Here is a 22862-nt window from a genome sequence, read left to right on the forward strand (position 1 = left end):
TCTTCTTAAAACCAAAAAATAGTTTAGCTGAACCAGTAAAGAATGTCTGCCTTGAGCATTATATGCAATCAAATTGACAAGAGCAACTTAAAAGATTAGGTAGGAAACTTGGGAAGCCGGGAGTTAATGCTAATGGGGAAGGAACAACTCAGAAAGGAGGGTTGCACAACTCAAAGAATGTAAATCATGTCACTAAATTGTACGTGTAGAAACTGTGGAGCTGGTATATGCATTGCTGTGTATTCACCACCAACAACGAAAAATAAAATAAATTATTACAAAAAAAAAAGGCAGATTCTAAGACCTCACAGTTATGAAATCACTGGAAGTGGAGCCCAGGAATTTTCTCCAAAAAATGCTCTGGTAAATCCAGAGCACATTAACTAGAGAACTGTGTGGATTTTTGTATAATACATGGTTTGGGGAGAAAAGACCACATTCGTCAACTTGCACATCAATCACTAGAATGGGACCTTTTGAAGGCAGTGATTGCATTGCCATCTTTGTACCCTCAGACTAGAATCTGCCCCAGAACTAAAAAAGAAGATAGGAGGGGGGAAAAGAACCCACAATTACTTATTTACAAATAGTTTGCCTTAAAGCCACTAAAAGGGCAAAACTATTTACCTAGTTCCCTTCCATGCTGAACATACCACTTGTAGCTCTATCAGGGCAGGCCCACATTTCTAGGTGCTTTAGGGACCAGAAGTGGCTTTGCTCCCTGCTTGGCTCCAGGTAGACAGTTTGCAGGGCTGGAGTGTATGAGTCTTTATCTGTCAAATTCTATGAGATTTCCCAGTGATGGGTCCAAGAAGTGTTAGCAAGGCTGCTAACTCCATGATTTAAAAAGTAAATCTGAGACTGAGTTGGCATCTCCCATCTGCAGAGGGGATGGGAGGGTAGAGAGGGTTGGAAGCTGGCAAAATTGTCACAAAAGGAGAGACTGGAAGGGCTGACTCATTAGGGGGAGAGCAAGTGGGAGTATGGAGTAAGGTGTATATAAACTTATATGTGACAGACTGACTTGATTTGTAAACGTTCACTTGAAGCTCAAAAAAAATTAAAACAAAAAAGTAAATCTGAGCTAAATAGCACGACCATGTGAAAAAAGTGTGCATGAAAACAAGTAATAAATGGAAATAGGAGGAGATGATAGTAAATAAAAGGAGTGTTCATATGTGGGTCATGATTCCAGGGAAAATTGTAATCATACCATTTCTAGGAAAGTGCCTTTCAGCCAGAGAAGAATACTGTTAAATATTGCTAGTAGACCTGACACTGACTAATGCTGGAAAAAACTTACAGACCTTTTTCTACAGAAAAGGGAAACCGGATTCTTTCTGATTTAGGAACTCTCCCAAAAATCTGAAGGAGCAAAAGCAGCCTTGCCTCATGGACCCAGCCCTCTCCTTTGCCCTGGCAAATAGGCTCAGAAGAGGTGGATTTTGAGAATTGAGCCAATAAAACAAAACAAAACCAAAAGTGCAACTCTAGCTGAACCCTATGATGCTGCGATTAAGGGTTTCAAAACCTAAGCTCTGAATGGACACAGGTTCCTGTGTTGAGAAGATCCCTGCACCTTTACCAGGAGAATCCTTTGCCCAAGTTCAGAGACCAGGAAAACGGGATTGTGTAGATGAAAGTATGAACCTGAGGAAAACTTGAATTTCTGACTAATTGGATGTGGGATGAGAAAGACTTGTGTCAAAGGGAACTACAACCATGGGTTAGAATCCACTCCACAACGACCGTTTTGGTTTGGTTATTATTGGGGTTGGGACGATGGAGTTGGCATCAACTAGATGGTGAGAAACTTCAGGTGCAGCAAATTTTAGGGGAAAGATGTGCATTTCATTTCAGGGTTCCCACTTCTCCCACCCCGGGGCACTACTGGAAAGCGCTTTCGATCCAGGCTGCCTCTGTTTCTGCTTCCGAGTTCTTTTTGAGTTTGGAGGTAACGGGTCTAGATGTTGGGTCTTCTCTTCCTTCTCATCCATGGCGCCTCCCCTCCCAACTCTGAAGGCGACCCTGCGGACTGCCTGGCTGCTGGGCGCCCTCTGCCCCTGCTGCAGACAAGCAAACGCGCACATCTAGGTCAGGTCTGAGGTGCTGCAGCCAGGACCAGCCAACTCGCTCCAAGCCTAGTTGGCCTGATGGGCCTCTCAGGCTCCCTCCCGCGGGCAGAGCCGCTCCGCTTTTCTCCTGCTGACTACTCTTTTGAAGGGAGCAGGGAGGAAGCGGCCTGTGGGGAGCGCAGGGAGGGCGGCGCGTAAGAGCCAGGGCAAGCAGGGCAATGCCCCGGTCTTCACGCAAAGGGTGTCGTCAACGGATGGGTCCGTTTTCAATTATTATCATTTATTTTGAATTCTGTAAATGCTGCTAACCAAAGGGTCAGCAGTTCCAATCCGCCAGGCGCTCCTTGGAAACTCTATGGTGCAGTTCTACTCAGTCCTGTAGGGTCGCTATGAGTCGGAATCGACTCGACGGCACTGGGTCTGGGTAAATAAAAAATTTCCTGCAAATTTGCTGCCTTGTTGTGTGAGTACCTACATAATATCCTTGATTTTGCCTCTTGACCCACGAAGCCTAAAATATTTACTGTCTTGTCCCTTACAGAAAAAAATTTGCTGACCTCTGCACTAACAATGCCCAACACTCCACATGAAGGACACCCAGGAATCCCTTTTGCACATCCAAGTCTTGACCACTTTTTCCTGACAACCAATAGATTCCCTTATTTGGTTTGTTTAGTGGCTCCCTAGGGCTGGTGTCATCTAGTGTGAACATCTTTTCTTTATTGTAAAAAAATATACAACACAACATTTGCCAGTTCAACATTTTTCAGGAGTACAATTTACTGATCTGAGTTAGGTTAATCATATGTGCAACCATCACCCATAATCCTTGCCAAGTCTGTCATCATCATAAACAGGAACTCACTGTTTCCTAAATAATGACTCCCCTTTGCCCCCTCTGTCCCACCCCTGGTAACTACTAATAAACTTTAAAAAACTTTAGTCTCTATTTGCCTAGTTTTGTTATTTCATGTAAGTGTGATCATGCAATATTTGTCCTTTTGTAATTGACTTATTCCACTCAGCATAATGTTTTCAAGTATGACTCATGTTGTAGCATGTATCAGGACTTCCTTTCTCTTTTGGTTGAGTAGTATTTCTTTGTATGTATATAGCACGTTTTGTTTATTCATTCATTGCTTGTTACACATACAGGCTGTTTCCACCTTTTGACTATTTCGAAGAGTGCTGCAATGAACATTGGTATACATGTGTCCGTACATTACAACTTTTAAGTCTCGTGGGTATATACTTAGGATTGGAATAACTGAGTCATATGGTAGGTCCGTGTTTAACTTTTTGAGGAACCAACGTTTTTTGAAAGGAACACACTCCACTTTATTCTGTCTAAACAAGTCTAGTAGTTTAAGCAACTGCCAAACCCTCAAAAGTGTGTGAGAGAGAGAGAGAAAAAAATCCTGAAAAATTTTCCACAAAAAATACAGTATGATAAAAAAAAATGTTGTATGACATACTTCTTTCTTTTAGGAGGCATTGATTAGCATTCTTGGAACCACTGGAAAATCATAGAAATAGGGTGGGTGTGTAAATGAGCTTCTCTAATACTATCTCCTTTTGATATCTACTCAGAATTTTAGGAGCAACTCTGTGTGTATGTTTTGTAATTTCATCTATAGAAATACTTTCCATAGACAGTGAATGAATCACTCACTCACACACACACACACACACACACACACAAAATGATTTCCTGTGAAGAAGGAAAAATATACCACTATATACTATATATTGGAAACTATTTATTTTGTCTACTGACAAAAAAAAACTAGGGGTTATTAACCAATAATCATTGTAAGAAAATACCCTGGAACCTACAGACTTCCAGTCCCTTATTGAAAAGCTCAGTGGAGTGCCCAGCCAAGAAGGACAATTGAAGGACAATATTCTGGAATGTAAGAACATCAGGAATGAAGAGAAGACCCTAAGATCTTCTAGCGGGAGAAAAAATAAAAAAGACTCCATACAAAAATATGGTGTCAGAATGTCCTTAACGTTTTTAATAACATTATCAATACTAGAAGATAAAGCAAGGAAAACTACTTTGAAGCTAGAATAATATATGCAACCCAACTATCAAACACATGCGAGGGTGTGTTAGAGACATTTGCTTCTAGTGAAATGAGAGTGAAAAGCAGGAAAGGGGAAGACATGGAATCTAAGAAAACAGGAGCTCCAACACCATAGAGGAGGGAAGGGAAGCCCCAGCATGACAGGCATCTAGAGAGCAATCGGAGGAGATGTATGCAGAAGGGTAGAGATACCATGTAGGAAGTCTCTGGAAAATTACAACTGAACATTATGTCAAATGACTACGGTGGCGCAGTGATTAAGAGCTATGCCTACTAACCAAAATGTTGGCAGTTCGAATCTACCACGTGCTCCTTGGAAACTCTATGTGGCGGTTCTACTGCGTCCTATGAGGGCCACTATGAGTCAGAATCCTCCAGACGTCAAATTTTTTTTTTTAATGTGATATTTATGCCAGTTAGGGAAATTCAAATAATTCAGGATGTTGAACTAGTCTGGGATGCTGATTAAAGCTCCCCCAAAATCAACCCTGGAGGAATTATAGCATCAAGAGGGCAACATTACTTCCAGGAAGTATAAAGAATTGTAAACCTTTTGAGAGACTACAAAGGAGCCCTAGTGGTGCAACAGTTAAGCGCTCGCCTGCTTAGCTGCTCAACTGACAGTTTGAACCTACCCAGCAGCTCCACAGGGGAGAGACTGACCATCTGCTCCCTTGAAGATTAAAGGAAAACTAAACTCTTTCCTGACGACTTCCTTCCGACTCATAGAACCCTTATAGGACAGGGTAGAACTCCCCCATAGGGTTTCCAAGGCCACATCTTACTTCCATGGAGCAGCTGGAGGGTTCCAACCTCTGGCCTTTTGGTGAGCAGCCAAACACTTAACTACTGCACCACCAGGGCTCCTTCCATAAAGATTATAACCTAGGAAACTCTATTGGCAGCTCTACTCTGTCACAGGGGTGTGCCATGAGTCAAGACTGACTTCACAGAACCCCACAACTATGACAACAAAGAGACTATGGACTATTTTGAACCATTGTGTGAAAGGACAGGTGCAGAGGTAGCAGACATAGGACAAGATGGAGAAAAGCATTTGAAGTTCTGTGCTTACATCTCACTCCAATGGCCTCGGTCAATCATTTCTTGCCCCTTCAAGAAAGAATCAGGTGCATTGAAACCACCAATGTGGTAGCTCTGATATGATATCTGGGGACTACACAAGCTTTGCTGAAGAAAAGAGGTGATGAAAACAGTGTGGACAAACCACATGCCCCCAGGTATGCCTTTTCCAGAGTCTCCTCCTCCAAACCCCCAGAGCCAAGGATTGCCATGGCCTCCTCCCAGTGCTGCTTAACCATAAACATTAAAAACCATACCCTGATGTGCAGATTTCCCTGGTGGAGTGTTAAACAACAGGAGTGAGAAAAGTGATTTTCCTGTACATGCTGCTCTCCACTTATGGCTCATTTTTGTCCTTAATTTTACCAAGAGCAGCAGAGCATCAGGAAGGAAGGTCTCAGGCCCCTCTGCACAGCTCACCTCATCTTGAGAATTTTCTCTGCCACAAGCCTCCCTCTTCTTTGGGCACCAGAGGCCTCCCCCACCAGGGTATCTGCCCAGCCCACAGCTTCTCTGCTTTCAGGAATTTCATTTCTTGTTCTCCACTCCATAGTGAGACGTGACCTAGTGGTCAGTTCAAGTTCTAGGACTTGAATCCATGGCCAAAAGACACTTTCGATTCCAGAGATTCCTGAGGAGAAAAGATAAAATAACAATGCTGTGGAATTTCAAGTATATAAACTTGCAGAGACCCACCCACCTCACTTGTCATTTCAAAGACTGGGTCTGGCCGTGTGGTTGCTGCTCTGCATGCCCAGTACTAACCCCTACAGGATCACCACACGTCCCAGTTCAGATGGACCCAAAGTGCCAGTTCAGATCGACTCCAGAAATAACTCCAGGTGTATAGTTCTCATCTTCCTTTCCCGCTCCTGAGTGGGACTGCAAAATGAACTGTGCTGCCTGTGCAATGGATAATCCAGCAGAGCAGGAAGTGGAACTGTTTGGGGCACATGAAGGAAGGAGGGAGGAAAAAAAAGAAAAAGCTTTACATTTGCCAAATATCGAACCCTGTCCTCCTGCATGGGAGGCGAGAATTCTACCACTGAACCACCATCACTACTCCAAGACACGTTCTCTACTTATGGCGTTATGGCTATTTAGAAAAAGACTCGGCAGGACTTGGAAAAAGCAGTCCTACATTGGGCTTAAACACTGTTCTCTTTGGAAGAAACAGCTAACACACATAAAAGATTCCCAGAACACAGAATTTCAGGCAACACTCTAAACTAAAGTTATTGCATTCAAATAAAATGGTTCGACTTGAAAGAGACTAATTCGGAAATCCATTGTGGTCTAATCGATTCCTACTCATACCAGAGCAACCCTTTAGGACAAGGTAGAGCTGCCCCATAGGGTTTCCAAGGAGCTGCTGGTGGATTGAAATTGAGGAATTGGTTACTAGCCAAGCTCTTAACCAGTGCGTCACCATGGCTTCAGCTGGGCAATATGGCTTGTCTTAGCTTCTTAGTGCTCCTATATCAGGAATACCACAAGGAGAAGTTGTTTACAGATAGGAACTTACTTTCTCATAGTTTCAGAGGCTAGAAGTCCAAATTTAGGACACTGGCACTGGGAGAAGTCTCTGTCTGTCAGCTCTGGGAAAAAAACCCTTGTCTCTTTCAGCTTCTCTTTCTTGGTTTCTTGGTAATCTCCAAGTGGCATCAGTCTTTCTCCATTTGTGCTTCCTTGCTTCTAGGCCTAATCTGCTCTTTTTAAATCTCAAAATTGATTGGTTTAAGATGCAATCTATACTGATTCTGCCTCATTAACATAACAAAGAAAACCCTATTCTCAATTGGAATTACAAACACAAGTATAGGGGTTAGGCTTTATACTACATATCTTTGGGGGGCACAATTCAGTCCATAACAAACCTCAGTACAAAAACATCAGAAATCATTGAGTCTGTTTTCTCTGGTCCTAAATCTTCATGAGCCTGAGGGAACATTTATTCATTGGCTCATGCAACTTCTTTGCCCCCTGATTGCTTGGTGCCTCCCATCATTTTCCTTCCAAACTTGAGATGGGTTCCAGTTGTTTCCTAGACAGGTAATTGGTACCCATTGATGGTTCAGGAGGCTGGAGGATTGGGGATATGTCTGAGGTACTCCAGGAGTTCTAGGCGATTCTTGAGCTTTGCTTCTCTAACAACTCTTTTTTTTTTAAGTTACTTGGAACATGACCAAGTCTTCACTTTATTTATTTATTTGACAATACAATTATGGGGTTTATTAGGGAAATAACTGGTTATAATTCAGGCTTAGAAGCACTCAAGGATATAGTTCTTCCATTAGGATTACCACTTTCCAGCCATGTCTGCAGGCCCTCAGTCTCTGTCCAAAGGCACTCAGCTTTCTCAATCCGTGGGCTGGGAAGCCCACTATGCTGTCTCCTGCGGGTGTCTCCTGCTGGTCTTTCCTTCCTTGGTGGTAGTGGGCTCTTCTCTTTCCCGCCTCTGGGGTGGCTCATTTCAAGCACAGCAAGATGGCAAAACTGACCAGTCCTCTTGGTGGACCACAATTACCATATCTGCACAGTTCTGCTCAATCACTTGGGTGAAAGTTACAAGACCACGGGTAGAAAGGCCATACAAAAGCGATCCACAGCACCACAGGCCAGTTGAGAGTAAAGTTGACAAGGTGGAGGTTCTGAGATGAATGGGGGCTAAAACTTAGCTCCTTGTAGTCCTTTCAAATTTGATTGCTTTCCCACCCACAATCACACATTAGTTGACACATAACGGAAAACAGGCAGCTCACCAGGAGGTGAGCAAGTCAGGGCCCCCTGGAGCTTCTGGTTCACCAGGTGGTACCATCACTGTGGTTCAGAGGTAGGGACCACCAGCTTTCCAAGACTTCTCTTTTCTCTGTGGCCATGAGGGACTCCTTTGAAAAACTAGGGGATGAAAGATTGAACAGGCCCATGGAACAAAACGAGGCTAAAGGAAGGCACCAGCCCTGGGGCAGGGACTGGAAGGCAGGAGGGAATAGGAAAGCTGGTAATAGGGAACCCAGGATTGAGAAGGGAGAGCATTGACATCTGACACCTCTTTTGAGTCCCTGAAAAAGACCAAAGATTGAAAGGTCCTGTTTTCAGTAGCTGTTTGAATGGACACAGGACATACAGGGTGGAGAGGAGTGTGCTGTCACGTTGTAGGAAGAGCAACTAGGGTTATATAACCATGTGGGCATAAGTTTTTGTATGAGAAACTGACTCAAATTGTAAACTTTCACTTAAAGCACAATAAAAAAAGGGTGCTGTTTTTAAACTGTTATGTGTTACAGAGACCTACAAAACAGCAAGTAAGTGAAAATTCACTCCAAGGTTTCTTCCCTTAACCACTCCTCTTTAGTCACTCAAAGATGTCAGTTCAGGGAAAAACAAAGCTATTGGGAGTGCTATGAGCTGTGCAGACAACCTTGAATTTGGAACACTGGTGGTTCAATGGTAGTACAGGTGCACCCAATTTTGATTCCTGGCCAATGTGTGGTTCCTGTTCTTTCCACCACTGTTCTTTTACTGCATCTGGGTGCAACTGCACAAATTTTTATTGTGCATACTAAATCAGAATAGTAGCCCTTTTTCTATGTCTGCTGGGCTCTTTATTCTACAGGCAAATCTGTCCTATGCCAAGATCCAGCAGCCAGGAGCAATCCTGCTGTCAAAGATGAAGTTGTGGAGAACCAGGCAGTGGTGTTGGAATAAAAGATAAGCAAGAGTTTGGCTACACAGTAGTTTGGCAGCCTAGGGACCAGGGTATGATCTTGAAGGAATTAGTGCCTGGCCTCAAGTGCAATGACCATGACTGTAGCGTGCCTTACGAGCTGGAAAGTAAGCTCTGGTAAGTTTTGGTAGTATGAAATGTTTAGAAATACTATGTTTGTCACATTTGCCTGTTCTCCGGGCAGACCAAGGGAGTCCAGGAAAATTATTATAACATTGGAAGCAGAGCCAAGATGGTGGAATAGACAGATGCTTCGGTGAGCCCTCTTTACAACAAAGACCTGAAAAACAAGTGAAACGAGTATATTTATGACAAGCTAGGAGCCCTGTGCATCAAAGGCAAGCTTAGAAAATGAACGGAGGGGCGGAGGGAGGAAGAGACCATTCAGAAGCAGAGAGGAGTTACCAGAACTGAATCACAGGGAGCCCTCAGGCACCATTCCCAGAGTCCTGACAGCATGCTGGTACTAGCGTTTGGCTGCAGTTTCCTCAGGGAGAAGCAGCCAGCCACACAGCCTACTTACACCTCCGGAACCAGAGAAGAACGGTGCTCTCAGCAAAAGGTAAGTAGTTGCGCATATTTTATCCACACCCCCACCCCAAGCCGGCTTCAGTGGCTGAATTCCCGGGGCCTGAAATAGGCATTGTTGAGCACCTAAAGCCATCCTCCCAGCCTTGCAGAAGGAAAAAAAATTTGCAGCTTGGGGAAAAGATAATTTGCCAGCTCCACTGACTGGGGGAGCTCAGGACAGGAGCTGCTCCTGTCCAGGCATAAACGGTCTCTGGACTTTGAGCACCTTTCCCCTCTGCATGGACCTGCGTGGGCCTATTTCAGGAGAATAGGCCCTTGTTGCCAGACTCCAGCCATTTCAGCTGTGTGGCAGAGAGGTGGGTGTTTGATATTTGACATTGCTTTGCCTAAAAAAAAAAAAAAAAAATTTTGCCTATTAAACAGGGGCCTTTTTTTTTTTTTTCACCTACCCACATCAGGGGCCTAAGGACTGGTAGCTCCACTCAGGTCACCCAGCCACCCACAACAGGGGTCCAAGGATAACTGGTACCTCGAGTCCTTACAACAAAAAACACTGGGTGCCCATGGTCCATCTGCAGAACCCACCCACTTGCATGCTGTAGGGAACAGGGACGTGCTTTCCTCAGAGACACGTGCGGGTCAGTTCTCCACCCCCTGCCTTGTTCAGAGCGTGACCCCCTGCTGCAACCAGATATGGGTACCTACACCATTCACCTCTGCCCCTCTAAGACTGTAGGACACAGCCTGTACCACATACTTGATGATCAGCTACCTGGACACCTGAGCTGAATTCATACAAGAAAAGTGAATGGACTCCTAGACTGATACAGATGATAACAGCTCTAACCATTTGGGGACAGGATGTTAGAGCTCCAAAGGTGAAAATAAGCAAGCTAATTCACTCAAGCAATTCATTTGGGCATCTCAAAACAAAACAAAGCAAGAAGCTACAACACAGTAAGCAAACATACATTAATACAATAACTTATAGGTGGCTCAGAGACAACAGTCAATATCAAGTCACATGAAGAAACAGACCATGATCACCTCAACAAGCTCTCAAAACAAAGAATCTAGGAATCTTCTAGATGAAAGTGCATTCCTGGAATTACCAGAGGCAGAATACAAAAGCTTAACCTACAGAACTCTTCAAGACATCAGGAAGGAAATGAGGCAATATGCAGAACAAGCCAAGGAACACACAGATAAAGCAATTGAAGAAATTAGGAAGATTATTCAGGAACAGAACAAAAAATTTAATAAGCTGGAAAAATCCATAGACAGACAGCAATCAGAGATTCGGAAGATTAACAATAAAATTACAGAAGTAGACAACTCAATAGAAAGTCAGAGGAGCAGAACTGAGCAGGTAGAAGCCAGAAATTCTGAACTTGAAGATAAACCACTTGGCAGTAATATATTTGAAGTAAATTCAGAAAAAAGAATCAAAAAAATGAAGAAACCTTAAGAATCATGTGGGACTCTATCAAGAGAAATAACCTGCAAGTGATTGGAGTACCAGAACAAGGAGGGATAACAGAAAATACAGAGAGAATTGTTTAAGATTTGTTGGCAGAAAATTTCCCTGATATTGTGAAAGATGAGAAGATATCTATCCAAGATGCACATTGAACTCCATGTAAGGTACATGTTAAAAGAAAGCCACCAAGACATATTATACTCAAACTTGCTAAAACCAAAGATAAAGAGAGAATTTTAAGAGCAGCTAGGGATAAACAAAAGGTCACATACAAAGGAGATTCAATAAGAATAAGCTCGGACTACTCGGCAGAAACTATGCAGGTAGGAAGGCAATGGGATGACTTATTTAAAAAATTGAAGGAAAAAGATTGCCAGCCATGAATCATATATCCAGCAAAAGTGTCTCTTAAATAAAAAAAAAAATATGAAGGTGAAATTAGGACATTTCCAGATAAACAGAAGTTTAGGGAATTCATAAAAACCAAACCAAAACTACAAGAAATACTAAAGGGAGTTCTTTGATTAGAAAATCACTAATATCAGATATCAACCCAAGACTAGAACACTGGGCAGAGCAATCAGAAGTCAACCCAGACAGGGAAATAAAAAAAAAAAAAAGCCAGATTAAAAAAAAAAAGCTCAAAACAGGGTAACAGTGACGTTATTACATAAAAGAAGACAACATCAAAACAATAAAGTGGGACTAAGAAATGTAATCATAGACTTTCCATATGGCAAGGAAGATACGATGATACAAAGAAATAAAAGTTAGGTTTAAATTTAGAAAAAAAAAGGGGTAAATAATGAGGCAACCACAAAGCAGAAAAACTATCCTACTCATCAAAATAAGATACAAAAAAAAAATAGAGACTCAGCAGAAACAAAATCAACAACAATGAATATAAGGAAAGGACAATATATAAAGTTAATCTACTCAGTACATAAAATTAAGTCAGAAAAAGAAACTGTCAACAACACACAAAAAAAGAAATCAAAATGATAGCACTAAATTCATACCTATCCATAATTATGCTGAATGTAAATGGACTAAATGAACCAATAAGGAGACAGAGAGTGGCAGAATGGATTAGAAAACACCATCTGTCTACATGCTGCCTACAAGAGACACACCTTAAACTTAGAGACACAAACGAAAACTAAAAGGATGGAAAAAATATATCAAGCAAACAACAATTAAAAAAGAGCAGGAGTGGCAATATTAATTTCTGACAAAATAGACTTTAAAGTTAAATCCATTATAAAGGAAGAGGAAGGACACCATATAATGATTAAAGGGACAATATACCAAGAAGATATAACCATATTAAATATTTATGCACCCAATGACAGGGCTGCAAGATACATAAAACAAACTCAGCATTGAAAAGTGAGATAGACAGCTCCACAATAATAGTAGTAGACTTCAACACACCACTTTTGGTGAAGGACAGGACACCCAGAAGGAAAGTCAATAAAGACACAGAAGATCTAAATGCAACAATCAACCAACTTGTCCTCACAGACATATACAAAACACTCCACCCAATAGGAACCAAGTATACTTTCTTTTCTAGTGCATATAGAACATTCTCTAAAATAGGCCACATATTAGGTCATAAAGCAAGCCTTAGCAGAATCCAAAACATTGCAATATTACAAAGCATCTTCTCTGACCATAAGGCCATAAAATTGAAAATCAATAACAGAAAAAGCAGGGAAAAGAAATCAAACACTTGGAAACTGAACAATACCCTGCTCAAAAAACACTGATTATAGAAGACATTAAGGACGGAATACAGAAATTCATAAAATCCAATGAGAATGAAAACACTTCCTATCACAACCTTTGGGACACAGCAAAAGCAGTGCTCTGAGGTCAATTTATATCAATAAATGCACACATCGAAAAAGAAGAACGGGCCAAAATCAAAGAATTATCCCTACAACTTGAACAAATAGAAAGAGAAACAATAGAAACCCTCAGGCACCAGAAGAAAACAAATAATGAATATAAGAGCAGAACTAAATGAAACAGAAAACAGAAAAACAACCGAAAGAGTTAAAAAGACCAAAAGCTTCTTCTTTGAAAAAAATCAATAAAATTGATATATCATTTGCCAAACTGACAAAAGAAAAGCTGGAGAGGAAGCAAATAACCCAAATAAGAAATGAGATGGGTGATATTACAACAGACCCAACTGAAATTAAAAGTATCATATCAGATTCCTATGCAAAATTGTACTCTAACAAATTTGAAAACCTAGAAGAAATGGATAAATTCCTAGAAACACACTACCTACCTAAACCAACACAAACAGAGGTAGAACAACTAAATACACCCATAACAAAAGAAGAGATTGAAAAGGTAATCAAAAATGCCCAATGAAAAAAACCCCTGGCCTGGATGACTTCACTGCAGAGTTCTACCAAACTTTCAGAGAAGAGTTAACATCACCACTACAAAAACTAAAGGTATTTCAGAGCATAGAAAAGGACAGAATACTCCCAAACTCATTCTATGAAGCCAGCATATCCCTGATACCAAAACCAGGTAAAGACACCACAAAAAAAGAAAATTACAGACCTATATCCCTCATGAACTTAGATGCAAAAATCCTCAAGAGAATTCCAGCCAATAGAATTCAACGACATGTCAAAAAAATAATTCAGCATGAGCAAGTGGGATTCATACCAGGTATGCAGGGATGGTTCAACATTAGAAAAACAATTAATGTAATCCATCACATAAATAAAACAAAAGATAAGAATCACATGATTTTATCAATTGATTCAGAAAAGGCATTTGACAAAGTTCAACACCCATTCATGATAAAACTCTCAGCAAAATAGGAATAGAAGGAAAGTTCCTCAGCATAATAAAGGGTATTTATACAAAGCCAACAGCCAACATCATCCTAAATGGAGAGAGTCTGAGAGCATTCCCCTTGAGAACGAGAAGCAGACAAGGAAGCCCTTTATCACTGCTCTTATTCAGCATTCTGCTGGAGGTCCTAGCCAGAGCAATTAGGCTAGATAAAGAAATAAAGAGCATCCAGATCGGCAAGGAAGAAGTAAAATCATCTCTATTTGCAGCTGACATGATCTTATACACAGAAAACACTAAGGAATCCTCAAGAAAACTACTGAAAACTAGTAGAAGAGTTCAGCAGGGTATCGGGATACAAGATAAACATACAAAAATCACTTGGATTCCTCTACACCAACAAAAAGAACATTGAAGAAGAAATCACCATATCAATACCATTTACAGTAGTCCCCAAGAAGATAAAATACTTAAGAATAAACCTTGCCAGAGATGTCAAAGACTTATACAAAGAAAAGTACAAAACACTTCTGGAAGAAACCAAAAGAGACCTACATAAGTGGAAAAACATACCTTGCTCATGGATAGGGAGACTTAACGCTATAAAAATGTCTCTTCTACCAAATGCGATCTATACATTTAATGTAATTCTGCTCCAAATTCCAACGACAGTCTTTAATGAGATGGAAAAACAAATCACCAACTTCATATGGAAGGGAAAGAGGCCCTGGATAAGTAAAGCATTACTGAAAAAGAAGAATGAAGTGGGAGGCCTTACTCTACCTGATTTTAGAACCTATCGTTCCACCACAGTAGTCAAAACAGCCTGGTACTGGTACAACAACAGATACATAAACCAATGGAACAGAATTGAGAATCCAGACATAAATCCATCCACATATGAGCAGCTGATATTTGACAAAGGCCCCAAAACCGTTAAATGGGGGAAAAGACAGTCTTTTTTAACAAATAGTGTTGGCATAACTGGATATCCATGTGCAAAAAAATGAAACAAGACCCATGCCTCACTCCATGCACAAAAACAAGCTCAAAATGGATCAAAGACCTAAATATAAAATCTACAACGATAAAGATTGTGGAAGAAAAAATAGGGACAATTTTAGGAGCCCTAATACATGGCATAAACAGCATAAAAACATTACAAACAATGCAGAAGAAAAACTAGATAACTAGGAGCTTCTAAAAATCAAACATGTTTGCTCGTCCAAAGACTTCACCAAAAGAGTAAAAAGAATACCCACACACTGGGAAAAAGTTTTTAGCTATGATATTTGTGATCAGTGCCTGATCTCTAAAATCTACATGATCCTGCAAAAACTCAAGTGCAAAAAGACAAATTACCAAGTTAAAAATGGGCAAAAGGTATGAACAGACACTTCACTAAACAGGACATTCAGATAGCTAATAGATACATGAGGAAATGCTCATGATCATTAGCAATTACAGAAATGCAAATCAAACTACAATGAGATTCCATCTCACTCCAACGAGGCTGGCATTAATCCAAAAAACACAAAACAATAAATGTTGGAGAGGCTATGGAGAGATTGGAACACTTGTACACTGCTGGTGGGAATGTCAAATGGTACAACCACTTTGGAAATCAATTTGGTGCTTCCTTAAAAAGCTAGAAATAGAACTACCATAAATCCGGCAATCTCACTCCTTGGAATATATCCTAGAGAAATAAGAGCCCTTACACGAACAGATATATGCACACCCATGTTCATTGCAGCACTGTTTACAATAGCAAAAAGATGGAAGCAACCAAGGTGCCCATCAAAAGATGAATGGATAAATAAATTATGGTATATTCACACCATGGAATACTACGCATCAATAAAGAACAGTGATGAATCTGTGAAACATTTCATAACATGGAGGAACCTGGAAGGCATATGCTGAGTGAAATTAGTCAGTTGCAAAAGGACAAATATTGTATAAGACCACTATTATAAGATCTTGAGAAATAGTTTAAACTGAAAAGAACACATTCTTTTGTGGTTACGAGAGGGGGGATGGCGGAAGAGTGGAACAGGGGTATTTACTAATTAGATAGCAGATAAGAACTACTTTAGGTGAAGGGAAGGACATACTCAATACAGGGGAGGTCAGCACAGCTGGACTAAACCAAAAGCAAAGAAGTTTCCTGAATAAACTGAATGCTTCGAAGGCCAGCGTAGCAGGGGCAGGGGTCTGGGGACCATGGTTTCAGGGGACATCTGAGTCAATTGGCAAAATAAAATCTATTAAGAAAACATTCTGCATCCCACTTTGAAGTGTGGCATCTGGGCTCTTAAACGCTAGCAAGCGGTCATCTAAGATGCATCAATGAGTCTCAACCCACCTGGATCAAAGGAGAGGGAAGAACACCAAGAACTCAAGGTAATTACCAGCCAAGAGACAGAAAGGGCTATATGAACCAGCGACTACATCATCCTGAGACCAGAAGAACTAGATGGTGCCTGGCTACAACTGATGACTACCCTGACAGGGAACACAACAGAGAAACCCTGAGGGAGAAGGAGAACAGTGGGATGAAGACCCCAAATTCTCATAAAAAGACCCGACTTAATGGTCTGACTGAGACTAGAAGGACCCCGGCAGTCATGCTCCCCAAACCTTTTGTAGGCCCAGGACAGGAACCATTCCCAAAGCCAACTTGTCAGACAGGGATTGGACTGGACAAGAGGTTGGAGAGAGATGCTGATGAGGAGTGAACTACTTGCACCAGGTGGGCGCTTAAGACTATGTTGGCATCTCCTGTCTGGAGGGGAGATGGGAGGGTAGAGGGGGTTAGAAGCTGGCAAAAATGGTCATGAAAAGAGAGACTGGAAGGAGGGAGTGGGCTGTCTCATTAGGGGGCTAGTAATTGGGAGTATGTAGTAAGGCATATATAAGTTTATATGTGAGAGAGTGACTTGATTTGTAAACTTTCACTTAAAGCACAATAAAAATTATTAAAGAAAACCAGTATTATAAGAACTCAAGAAATAGTTTAAACAGAGAAGAAAATATTCTTTGATAGTTATGAGATGGGGGAGGGAGGGAGAGTGGAAGAGGGGAATTCACTAATTAGATAGTAGATAAGAACTACTTTAGATGAAGGGAAAGACAGCACACAATACAGGAGAGGTCAGCACAATTGGACTAAACCAAAAGCAAAGAAGTTTCCTGAATAAACTGAATGCTTCGAAGGCCAGCGTAGCAGGAGCAAGAGTTTGGGGACCATGGTTTCAGGGGACATCTAAGTCAATTGGCATTATAAAATTTATTAAGAAAACATTCTGCATCTCACCTTGGAGAGTGGCATCTGGGGTCTTAAATGCTAGCAAGTGGCCATCTAAGATGCATCAATTGGTCTCAACCCACCTGGATCAAAGGAGAATGAAGAACACCAAGGACACAAGGTAATTACGAGCCCAAGAGACAGAAAAGGCCACATAAGCCAGAGACTACATCATCCTGAGACCAGAAGAACTAGATGGTGCCTGGCTACAACCAATGACTGCCCTGACAGGGAACGCAACAGAGAACCCGTGAGGGAGCAGGAGTGGAATGCAGACCCCAAATTCTTATAAAAAGACCAGACTTAATGGTCTGACTGGGACTAGAAGGACTCCGGTGGTCATGGTCCCCAGACCTTCTGTTGGCCCAGGACAGGAAACATTCCCGAAGCCAACTCTTCAGACAGGGATTGGACTGGATAATGGGTTGGAGAGGGATGCTGATGAGGAGTGAGCTTCTTGGCTCAGGTGAACACTTGAGACTATGTGGGTATCTCCTCTCTGGAGGGGAGATGAGAGGGTAGAGGGGCTTAAAGCTAGCGAAATAGATGTGAAGAGAGAGAGTGGAGGAAGTGAGCGGGCTGTCTCATTAGGGGGAAAGCAATTGGGAGTATGTAGCAAGGTGTATATAAGTTTTTATGTGAGAGACTGACTTGATTTGTAAACTTTCACTTAAAGCAAAATAAAGATTAAAAAAAAAAAAAAGGAATTATAACATCACTATTGATCCCAGATTCACATGCTGGGACTTGGACTGGGCACTGTGCTCACCACACAGTGAGGAATCAAGCAACTGAACCTTCAGCAAACAGAGTAGCTTCGAAGCGGTACAAATACCCAGTGGTGGGAAAGATGTTAGAGACCATGGCCTTAGGGTCCAGGGAAGGGTGAGGATGGTGGGTAATAATCAGAATAGAGCTGGCGAGAAGCAGTCAGTAGGACCCTTAGGCCAGAGCCTGTATCAATCAAGAGCCTGTGATCTTCAACTACACCAGCTTTGTGCACTCAGCAACCTTCAGCAGCACCATTTGATGCCAGGGAGCAGTGAAGCATCCAAGAAGAAGCAAAGCTGAGCCAAGTGCTGGCAGCTGCAGTGGCCCTGATCTAGACAGAAATAAGAAGGCACAGAGACAGAGCAGAAGACAAGGGTGGGCAGGAGCGTGAGAATCTGCCTAGATCCACACACCACATACCATAAGTGCACTTATTAAAATTGTCAGCTTATGTTTGCAGGTAGAAATATAAATTAGGCTTTTAACTGGAGTAAATATAAACATTGACTTTAAGGAAGGTGTTTAGAAGTTGCTGTGGAGTCGATTATGACTCGTGGCAACCCCAGGTGCGCAGAGTAGAACTGCTCCTTAGTGTTTTCAAGGCTGTGGCCTTTGGGAAGCAGATCACCCGTCTTCTGAGGCACCTCCGGCTGGGTTCAAACTGCCTCATTGAACACTTAGTTCTTTGCCCCAACCAGGGACTCTTTAAGAAAACCAAAATGATGGGGGTAGGTCAAAGGGGCTCAGGAGTCGATTAAAAGAGCTCCCAATGGCCAAACTAAAATAATTTTAGCAACAATATAAACACAGTATTAGATTAACCCAAAGCATAAAACATACACTCAAGAGTTCATATCAATATAAACTAATGATTGAATAAACAAATAAATATAAATGCCTCCATTGTCTTAAGAATAGACTAACATCCCTTGCAGAAGAATCCCAGATAATTTAGGTACTCAGTGAGGTGTGGCACACAACTCTTCAAACAGGGTTTGGACTGGAATATGGGATAGAAAATGATACTGGTGAAGAATTAGCTTCTCGGATCAAGTAGACACATGAGACTATGTTGGCATCTCCTGTCTGTAGGAGAGTTGAGAGGGCAGAGCGGGCCAGAAGCTACCAAAATGGACACGAGGAGAAAGACTGGAGGGAAGAACTATGCAATCTCATTAGAGTGAGAGCAATTAGGACTGTATAGCAAGGTGTATGTAAATTTTTGTATGAGATAGACCTGATTTGTAAACTTTCACATAAAGCACAATAAAAATTAATTAAAAAAAAAAAGAGGTGTGGCACAGAACCCACTGCTTAAATGTGGCTATTCATAGTGGCTTGCTTCCAAAGAAACGGTCTGAAGGGTGGGGACAGCAACTTTACAACAAAGACCTGAGGAACACTACCTCAATCAGGTGACCAAGATTAATATCAACAGTGGTAAGTCATGCTGATATCATGTGATGGAATAGCATTTTACCTCCCCAAACCCATACTCAGACAAATCCCAATTGAGGAACGTTCTTCAAAATACCTGATCAGTACTCCCCAGAATTGTCTAGCCGTCACACACAAGGAAAAATTTGAGGAACTGTCACAGTTAAGAGGAGCTTAAGGAGACATGACAATTAAATGTAATGATGTATCCTGGAACAGAAAAGGATAGTAAGCAAAAGCTAAGGATACTTGAATAAAATATGTACTTCAGTTCATAATAATGTATCCATATTGGCTCAATAATTGTGTCAAATGTACCATCTAAGATATTAATAATAGGGGAAACTGGTTCTAAAATATATGTGAACTTTCAGTGCTATCGTCTCAACATTTCTGTAAGTATGAATGTATCCGAAGATAAAATATTTATTAAAAAAGTAAAAAAAAAAATGTTAAGCCAATTAAAAGTGTCTCTTCACAAAAGAGGATTTTTTAATAAAAAAAAATTTTTTTAAAGGCATAAGAAAAAACCTTCACCTTCATTACTCGTGATGTAAACGAAAATTTAAGTCACAATGTGTCTTAGTCATCTAGTGCTGCCAAAACATTTCACCACAAGTGGATGGCTTAAACAAAGAGAAATTTATTTTCTCACAGTCTAGTAGGTTATAAGTCCAAATTCAGGGCGTCGGCTCCAGTAGAAGCCTTTCTCTTTCTCTCTGTTGACTCTGGAGCAAGGTCCTTGTCCTCACAATCTTCCCCTGGTTGAAGAGCTTCTCAGGCAAAGGGACCCCGTGTCCAAAGGACGCGCTCTGCTCCCAGTGCTGCTTATTCAGTGATATCAGGTCCCCACTCTCTGCTTGCTTCCCTTTCCTTTTATCTCTTGAGAGACAAAAGTTGGTGCAGGCCACACTCCAGGGAAACCCCCTTTACCTTGGATTAGGGAGGTGACCTGAGCAAGGATGGTATTACAATCCCACCCTAATCCTGTCAACATAAAATTGCCATCACAAAATGGAGGACAACCACACAATACTGGGAATCATGGCCTAACCAAGTTGATACACATATTTTTTGGGGACACAGTTCTATCCATGACACCATGGTATACCAACAGACACCCATCACAATGGGTAAAATGTTAAAAAAAAAAAAAAAACAAAAACAGAACACCAAGCTCTGACAAGCCTGTGGATCAAAGAATGGTATCTCTTGTTGCTGTTGAGGCAGTAAATAGCACAACCATTCTGGAAAACTCCAAAACCCAGCGATTCCACTAGTAGGCACATGCGCGAAAGAAATGGCTGCACATACCCGCAAAAAGACTTGTACAAGAATTTTCATAGCAGCCTTAATCACAATAGCCAAAACTAGAAATGATCCAATTGTTCATCAACTGTCTTTTACTCACACATTGAAATTACACTCATCAGTAACACCAAAATAACACACACACAGGCAGGCAGCAACATGGATACATCCCATAAACATTAGGTTGCATAAAAAAAAAAAAAGACAATCACAAAAAAGTATTGTCATTTATGTAAATTTCAAGAATAGTCAAAACTAATCCAAGTGGGAGCCAGGTAGAGAATGACTAAAAAAGTATTCAAAGGATTTTTGTGGGTTGATGAAACCTGTAACTTGATCTAGGTGATGGTTACGTTCGTCAAAATTCATCGGACTGTGTGCATAAGATTTCTGCATTTTCGTATATGCGAATTGTACTTCAATAATTTACTGTTAGTATAAAAAATGGGGGCCTTTGATGCCATCGAGTTTAGATTTTCTTGTATTTTTTAGATCTTATTGTAAAATTTCCTGTTACAGTGGGAATTCTTATTTCATCTCATTTCTCTTTTCGTCTATAAGGTCCCCACTGATATATGAAATAACTCGACCAAAAAGAAAAAGAAAAAAAGGGGGTTATGACTACACATTTCATTTCACACATCCCAAAAGGTGAAGCTTTAGAGAGCTGTGGACAGCCTTCAGCTTTTGGGATAGTTTGTGCGCATGCTCAGACATTAGGCAAGTCCAGGGTTTCCAGATGACCGCGACGCAGGTGTGTGCACTGTAGGGTTTCCTTTCCTCTCCTGACAGCGGGGTGCCCCCGGGAGCCAGCACTAAGTGAAAGTCTCTGACCTCGGGTAGAGAGCGCAGCCAGTACAGAGATGAACAAGCGAAAGGAAAAATACGCCAGGCTCAGCTTTCATAGACACCACACATTGCCGTGACTCGGATTCGAACCGAGGTTGCTGCGGCCACAACGCAGAGTACTAACCACTATACGATCACGGCGCGCCACAAGCCCCTAGCAGCCTCTACGCTTCCTTTAATATTTTTGACGTAAAAACATTCACACTACGTTGCTGATTTGTTCTTGTACAGGTACAGGGCCTCGTGCTTTTCTCCCTTTCACGTCTTCTCTCCGTCTATCCCGCCTCCTCATGCCACATAATAAAAATAATTTTCTCTGTGGTGTTTGGCTGGAGGAGAGTGGTTATTGTCTAAAAGTTTTCTGTCTTGCTAAGCTGCCCTTTTCCTACTCTTAGATAGGACAGGATTTTGTTGCAATTTTTTTTCGTATTCCAGTTTGCCGGCTTCATCAGCTCTAAGTCAGGGATATGTGATATCCCGTTTCATTCCTGATACTAGTGATTTGTATCTTCTCTCTTTTCCTTGTCAAGTTTATGGATCTTTTTAGAAAACCAGGGTTCCATTAGTTTTCTCACTTTTTGATGTCATTGGTTTCTGCTCTTATCTTTATTTCCTGTTGTCTTTGCATTGGGTTAATCTTACTCTTCTCATTTCTTGAGGTGATAGCTTAAGGTTATTGATTTGAGACTCTCTTCTAATATAAGCATTTAATGCCATAAATTTCCTTCCCAGAACTGCTTTAGCTGCTCCCCACGAATTCTGATAGGTTGCATTTTTATTCAATGCACGTATACCAAGTACTGGAGTTGCTGGGTCACGGGGTAGGTGCAAGTTTCACTTCATCAGAAGGTACCGAACAGTTTTCTAGAACGGAATTCTAACCAGCAATAACATACCCCATATCTTGTCAGGACTTTGTGTTCTCTGTCTTTTAAACGCTGCCTAGGCTGATGGATGTGTAATGCTATCTCACTGAGGTTTTTTTGTTTGTTTGTTTCACTTTAGGTGATTTTTTAATTTTATTTTGTTGCTGTTGTTGAGGTATACACAACAAAACAGGTGTAGGAACCCTGGTGGTGCAGCGATTAAGCATTCAGCTGCTAACCAAAGAGTTGGCAGTTCGAATCCACCAGCCACTTCTTGGAAACCCCATAGGGCAGTTGTACTCTGTCCTATAGGGTCCCTATGAGTCCAAGTTGACTCAGTGACAGCAGATTTTTTGGTTTTGGTATATGCAGGTGTATATATAAGTGTATGCATCCATATATACAATAGAGCACACAGGTGGCACAAACACGGATGCTTATTAAACACCTTGTGGGATTGGTTTATGGGGTCTGAAGGCTTAGGACCACATAGTCTTGTGGGACAA

General features: G+C 41.3%; 1 non-coding gene across 1 annotated transcript; it reads right to left on the reverse strand.

The window, feature by feature from the left end:
- Positions 1-21559: 21559 nt before the first annotated feature.
- Positions 21560-21631, reverse strand: TRNAH-GUG (transfer RNA histidin (anticodon GUG)). The gene has a single exon. It is a non-coding gene; the product is annotated as a tRNA-His (tRNA).
- Between the last annotated feature and the right edge of the window lie 1231 nt (positions 21632-22862).

This window comes from Elephas maximus, chromosome 3, assembly GCF_024166365.1.
Source record: "Elephas maximus indicus isolate mEleMax1 chromosome 3, mEleMax1 primary haplotype, whole genome shotgun sequence".
Lineage (NCBI taxonomy): Eukaryota > Metazoa > Chordata > Mammalia > Proboscidea > Elephantidae > Elephas > Elephas maximus.